This window comes from Spea bombifrons, chromosome 1 (genome assembly GCF_027358695.1).
Source record: "Spea bombifrons isolate aSpeBom1 chromosome 1, aSpeBom1.2.pri, whole genome shotgun sequence".
Classification (NCBI taxonomy): Eukaryota; Metazoa; Chordata; class Amphibia; order Anura; family Pelobatidae; genus Spea; species Spea bombifrons.
In genome coordinates, this window is record NC_071087.1 from 10,495,643 (window position 1) to 10,502,831 (window position 7,189).

Below are 7,189 nucleotides of genomic sequence, written 5' to 3' on the forward strand. Positions count from 1 at the left end.
GCATATAAACCTCTTCCAATGATGTATTTAATTCTTTCAGTTACTTCGAGGCAGTTTATTGAATTTCGGGAGTCCAGCATTGCCTTTTTTTATGCAGAGCTCTGAAGAAGAGGGCAGTTATGGTGGTAGCGGTCGGGTCGCCCCTCCTTGTACAGCATACTCTGCAGGGCTTTTAGGCACATTCTTTGCTGGGGGTAGGAGGAATCTTAGGCAGAAAAGTCCTTTGTGTAAGTTAAAGATTTTGAAGCAAAGATAGTGGTACTAAAAAAAAGTGCCAGCACCAGTCTCTATAAAGTCTTTATATCGAGCACATGGGAAATTACTGCATTTTGAAATACAGGATGGGGGGTTTGCACTCCACAGCGTATGGATCTTCAAGGTCAACTTGCCCCATGATGGAGTTGTATTCTTAAGGTTTGGGTTTTTACCACGTTTTACATCTCTTCTCATGGATTACTAACTCCTGGGGCAATCCAGTTGTGCCATGCACTACCATCTCAAAATAAGAACGATTTTTAAACAGTAGGACAAATGGAAATCTGGGCATCCTAATTAATAGAAATGCGTCTGCCCCCTGGCTTGCCACTCTATACCCCTTAAATGCCATTCTGCCCCCAGCAATGCCTTAAACTGCCACTCTGCCCCCCCGCCCCAGACTTTACAGTTCCTCCGAGACGTCCCCCATGCTTCAGACTCCCTGTTGTCGCTATGTGCGGAGATAACCTCTGCTGCTATGACTGAGCACCAGAAGGTCATGTACTCCATCATAGAAGCCCCTGCGGAAGTGCTGGGCAGAAACGGAGGTTGTCTGTGCGCATCTCACAAATGTCCACTGGCTGCCAGAGAGGAGGATCCAGGACCCCTGCAGAGCTGCGGGGGATCTGGATCTTAGTCTGATTATAAGACGACCTTGAATATAAGACAAGGAGTATTTTTTCTTTAAAAAAAAAAAAAGTAAAGCCTTTTATTTGGACATTCCCGATTCATCAATGCGTCTGTTCTCCTCAAGGTGCAAGTTTCTGCAAATGTCTGACGATGTGAGAGAAGTGGCTACATTTTATACAATCTGGCACAGGTTGTTAGTAGAGTGCAGGAAGCTCGTACCTGTATCTCGGCATTGAGGATGGGAAAAGAGGGTAGCCAGATATGACTTTTGCTCTTTTAGGATTGGAGATTTCTATACGAGAGGCTCTCGGGGTGACACTCCTGAGTGTATTGAAGTACCGCTAGTAAGCAATGCAGCTCTCAGGTCCCAACGCCAAAAATATAACGGATAGGAGTGGGGTTTGTTTGTTGTATATTTTAATCCTTTAAACCTCTCCAAAAAATCTACACCCAATTGGCATGGAATGTGTAAAGAATTAGCAAAACTCATGATGCTGTATATTAATTGGTGTCCGTATTTTATTCATTTAAAAATGTGTATTTTTTATGTCTGGAAACATTTTAATGTAATAAACACCTTTTTATTAGAAATTATTGTCCAAACACACATTTGTTACTTCAAATAAATAAATGAACTGCTTCAGGTGAAAACCGTCTCGCTCCATTCTTATAACTGACCGGTACTCCAGAGCAAAACTGCAGTGCGTTCCAGAGGGGGAATAAGCCATTTTTAGGGATGGTGCAATTGGGTTTTTGTCGCCAAAGAGAGGATTGCAGACAATCTCACTGATTTCAGTTTACGTTACGAAGGAACCGCCTTAGCGAGCTTCTGCCGCAAGAATCGCTTGGATCGACCTCTATAAAGCTTTATTTAGAGAATTGAGTTTTATTTAAAGGCACCTCTCTGTAGCTGAACTATGCATTATGCAGGGCCAGTTTAACCATTCATGCTGAGCATTTTTTTGTGATTTCAAGGAATTTGAACTACAACTCCCAGTTTAGTGAATAAATCCCATTTTGGTGAAGAGGTACAGTCCATGCCGTTGTGTTTCCCAAAGCATTCCGGCCTCCTCTCTTCCAATCCAGGCTCCATTCCTTAAGACATTTTTAGCCCGTTTCCACGCTCCCCCCCCCTCTTTTCCATGGTGGCAGTTCTATCTTTCTTCCCAGTTGTTTTTCCCCATTCCCTCTCCCCAGTATATGTTTCTGCACTGCATTGGTAGTAGTTCCCTGTATTGAATCACAGCAGAGTTTTAGAGACATGTTACGTGTTCTCTCTTAATCCCTCTTCTTTATAAGCGTTTGGGGGAAAAGAATTAAAAGAAGTTGCCAACATTCAAGGCCTGCAGATTTATAAAGAATTAGAAGGCTTCAGCACCGTAGTCGCGTCCTAGCATCATCTACACTTCGTTTTTGCCATTTTAAGCAAAATTCACGAAAGCAGGGAAAAGTAATTATTAAAAATAATAAATTCTGCATTCTGTTTAATTTATTAAAATAAACTCATTAGATATGATTGCTTGGGGAAAAAAAACGTGCTTATTAGATTAGGAACATTAAGCTCTAATATTTCCCTGATCACTTCATACCATTTTTTTCCCTGAAATCTATAATTTGCATAATTACAAGGTAATGTTTGGGCTCCATAGACCATTGGTTTCATTTATTCAGTACGCCATTAGTACATTTTACTTATCCCAGTAGACTGTGAAATATTTATGTCAACGGCGAAACCTGCAAATTGGTATTTGTCATCTCAACAGAAAGTTTGTAGAATCTTCACCAATTAACATGATTGTGGTTTGCGTTTGTTCAGGCGAATACTTACTGATCCGATGCTGATGAACAGCCAAAGGGAACAAAATGTTTCCAAACGTGAGCAGAAAAGTGCTCTTGAGTTCCCTTCATGTGAATTGAAAAAGGGCTTCATTTGTACACCACCAGTTCACGATGTCCACATCCTCTCCTGATCAGCCCCGTACCGGCCATCTGGCCCACCAGGCAAATGGCCAGTGGTTGATTGTCCAACAGAGCCATGCGCTACGTGATCATAAAGACATAGCTTGTGGCTACTCGTATCCTGCCGTTGGCCGCACTTATGTCATCAGGTGGCTGCTGGTCTTAAAGTGCCAGGCCAGTCCTGTCATCACCAGACCGACCCTGCTACTGATTGTCATCATTGGAAAAACCTACCAAGTATCAACTTCAAATACAATCTACCTCTACCCAGGAGTGTAACGTAAGCTTCTGCAATGCAGAGGTGCCCCTAGGTCCTATGGGGGCCTCCAAGTCATCTTAGTGCACAAGTAGATCCTTTGATGATCACTGGTTTCATTATGTAAAAATGGCCTCTTGGATTTTATTTGCTCCATGAGGTTACTGCATACAATTGAGTTCTAATTTCTCACGAGGAGCCGCATTCAGAGACTCTGGGGTTCGGCTCCATAGGATAGATCAGACATGAAGAAGAGGGGGCCCCGCGTTACAGCTTGCCGAGGGCCCAGCATTTTGTGTTACGCCTCTGCTCCTACCTTCAGCTGATACGGTAACTAGAATATCATCCTGTTCCACAAAAACTCAATCATAGGAATAGGCGAGGTGCTTTACCATTTCTTGACTCCAGCTTATATACTTAGGCACATTGATGGCATGTAATATGCGCAACAGAAGTGGGCCTCAAATGGTGCTTCATACATTAGGCACATTAGTCACATGCCAAGGGGCCCTGAGCTCTGAGGGGCCCCCCAGTGTGCTAAGTGAACCAACGCTGGCCACACACAAGTAGCTGCATTGTACAGTTCTACTGTAGCTGGGAAGTGGGCGCTCATGTTACGTGACCCTGAGTGACAGGTTTGGCAGCACATGTGTGTATAAATGCCTAGGGGCCCGTCAGAGTCTTACATCACTAATGCTTGTAACCAGCTTTAAAATAAAAACGTGAGCATTGTGACCAAAAGTATGTGGCCCTCACTCCTAATTATTGAGTTTAGGTGTTTCAGCCGCAGCCATTGCTAACAGGCATATAAAATCCAGTACATAGGCCGCCGTCTCCATAGACAGACGTTGGCAGTAAAACGGGTCGTATGGAGTTGTTCAGTGACTTTAAATGTGGCGCCGTCATAGAATGCCACCCTTGCCGCAAGTCAGTTCATGAACTTCTACCCTGCCCCGGAAGGGATGTCCAACAAGCTCATATAGGTGTGATGGTCAGGTGTCCACATAGTTTGGGGCATTAAGTGTATGTATCGGGTTCCTCTCTCAGAGATCAGCAAAGCTAACGGCGCTGATAACTATTTCCAGCTTAATAAGGCTCAGTTCATGAAATACATAGTGCCGATACTGCAATTTTCAGCTAAAAGCAGCAATTATGTCACCCTGGAGTCCCCTAGGTATTTTTTGCTTAGGTCCCCTAAAAACATATTGTCACCTCTTCTTCTACTGGCGCTTAATATCTCAACGTTTTAAAGCCAAACCATTGAATAAATTGCTGTTCTGCTGATTTTTAGCTAAATAAATGTGTCCGAGATCGGTGACAATTTTAAAATAACACTGAAATGCTTTTAATGTGTGTTTCAATAAAGCGCATGATTATCTTACAAGATTAATATTATCAGCGGTGCAGAGAATTTACTACGGAGATCAGAGCACTCAGTCACTGCTGCGCTGCCACGGCTCATACCTGCCACCTGCTGGCCATTCGAGGAACTGCAGCTCAGGAAAAGTGATGCAGTTCTGGGGGGGAGGGGGGGCAGAGACCCCCCATCCCAAATCCTCTTCCCATCTCCTCCATTTACATTGCAAGATGTCATTCCCCTGTCAGAAATTATAACTTGCTCACGCTTCAAGTGTCAGCAGCCGCAGTAAAGATTGTCAAAAATGCTCACTCAAAGGAAGCCAAAGAGAAGAAGGAGCTAATGGGATTAGAGATATCATTTAATATTGTCACCCAGCGGATGGAGGATGCTCAAGTGGGTGGCAAATCGTGTCGGGAGTGCAGTCAGTCAAAGCCTATTTGTGGCTGTGCATGTGCACAGCTGGAACACATCACTTAACCAGTGATCTGCTGGGCAGCTAGCCTACCAGCCATTAGGCAACCTACAACTCCCAGCACCAACAGCCAGCCTAATGATGGGATCCGAAGTCTACAAACACCTGGAGTGAGAGACTGACTGCCTGGAAGGTGACTCACAGAACATTTACTGGAGGTTATGTTTTAAAAAAAAACAGTTCTGAATGTGGCGCAGTCTCCATGGAAACCAACGGAATGTTCCCAGCTGATTGCGTCAAATGTATCATTCTGCAATTTTGCTCTTGGACGGAATTATTATTTACATGGGGAGTAAATCAGTCTCAGTTGTACATTTTTTAATAAAAACAAATATTGGTATTACCGTTTTAATTAAACATTGTATATATTATTTTGATATTATTAATATTATAGAAAAACTTTTGATATATTACTTATATTTGTAAAACTTTTTTTTTTATTTCGCCCCAGCAGTTACTAGAATTATAAATTAAATCTATATAATGAATACACGATAACCTTTTAAATGCCTCCCTTAACCCATCTAATGTCAAATTCAAATTTACGAAATATTTTGATTTGTGCCAATTTATCATCACATATTTTAACCCTTTGGTTCATTAAATGGCTTTGCACATGCAATGTATGGGTGCAGAGCGCCATGTGTCCGTGTATTAATTCATCGAAATGGGGTATCAGCACATAACCACAGCCTGAGAGCCATTAATCACTAAATACAGTCCACTGCGGCCACTAAAGGGTTACACCCACCTGGGGATAGCTGGGACCAAATATACTTTATAAACTTATAAATCAAAAGGGATAAAATTGCAACACTACTATAGGGAATGTATGTGATTAAAGATCAAAAAGCAATGGTATATGTATAATGTATATGTTGTTATATAAAAATTATATATATATTTGTATCTTGGAATATGGTATTTATTGTTATACATTTTAAAGTATAAAATATATAAATTTATATAAACATAACTTAAAATATTATATGTGCATGTATATATACCGTATATTCATGTATACACATATAATGTTGCTAAATAGGTGACAGCTACACGCATAAACATATAGTACAAATATATATATAGTATATATAGTGTATATATATATATATATATATATATATATATATATATATATATATATATATATATATATATATGTATATATAGTACAAACGAAATAATTAGAAAGAAAGAAGAAATAATTATTTTCTTTTGCTATTTAATTTTATTGAACAAGTTAAAAGTTCTCACCAAAGTGCTTGAAGCCGGTTTATAATAACACCTTGTGTACATTTTGTACATTAAATATAAAATAAAACATAGTCATCATTATATACATTTACAAGTAGTAATTACAATTAAAAAGAAACAGGATGAAATGTATGTTTACATGAAATCTTAACCCTTTGGCAGCCACGGGAGCTGCTAATACATGCAGTAGGCTGCTTACCTCAGTCATTTACACGAAGAAAATCGTTTCATTAATGAAAATGATAAATTATATGTATATAATGAATAAATAATAATATTACATCGTGATAACACGAACGAATTACCCATTGTTTTTCAACAATGACAATTACATACAGTCTCTAATTTCCTATTTACCCTGAGAGCAAAATGGATGCAGAATAAAAAGATTTATTTTTTTTGTTTTTTTTTCAATCCTTTTTTGTCTTTTTGGAAAAAAAAGGGTTCCAGGAAGTGTGTCTGGACATATCCAAAAATACATATATACATTACAAATATTACATATATTTTTGCAACTTTTAACCCCTACATGGGGTAACTTGTCAAATGATTCCCCTTGTGTCGACCAGACAGGAGAGGAGTTTTTATTATAACTCCTAACAATTCGAATAAAATAATCAGATTTTAGAAATGATTTCTATTTCACTGTGGGCTGATATAGGAAATTGTAGATTTTTTTAAAAAGATTTATAGATATATATATCTCGAAGAATCAGAAAACATTTTACATTCCTTACAGGTCAACAGAGAGCAGGGACTAGCGGGACTGCTCCCTGTTCACTATGTTTGGGGTGCACTGTTGAGTATTCACTCACATTGCACAGTATCGGTTGATTCTGGCTCTAATCAAAGTCCAATTAGCCAGTTTGTAAATAAGATAATCACATAGACTTCTCCTCTTTTTGACGGACCTTTGTCCTCCTTTCAACTGACCCATTTTGACCCTCCCCACCCTTCTCTGTGGAGTTGGGGGCTCTCCTTCCTGCTTGGACCCATTTTG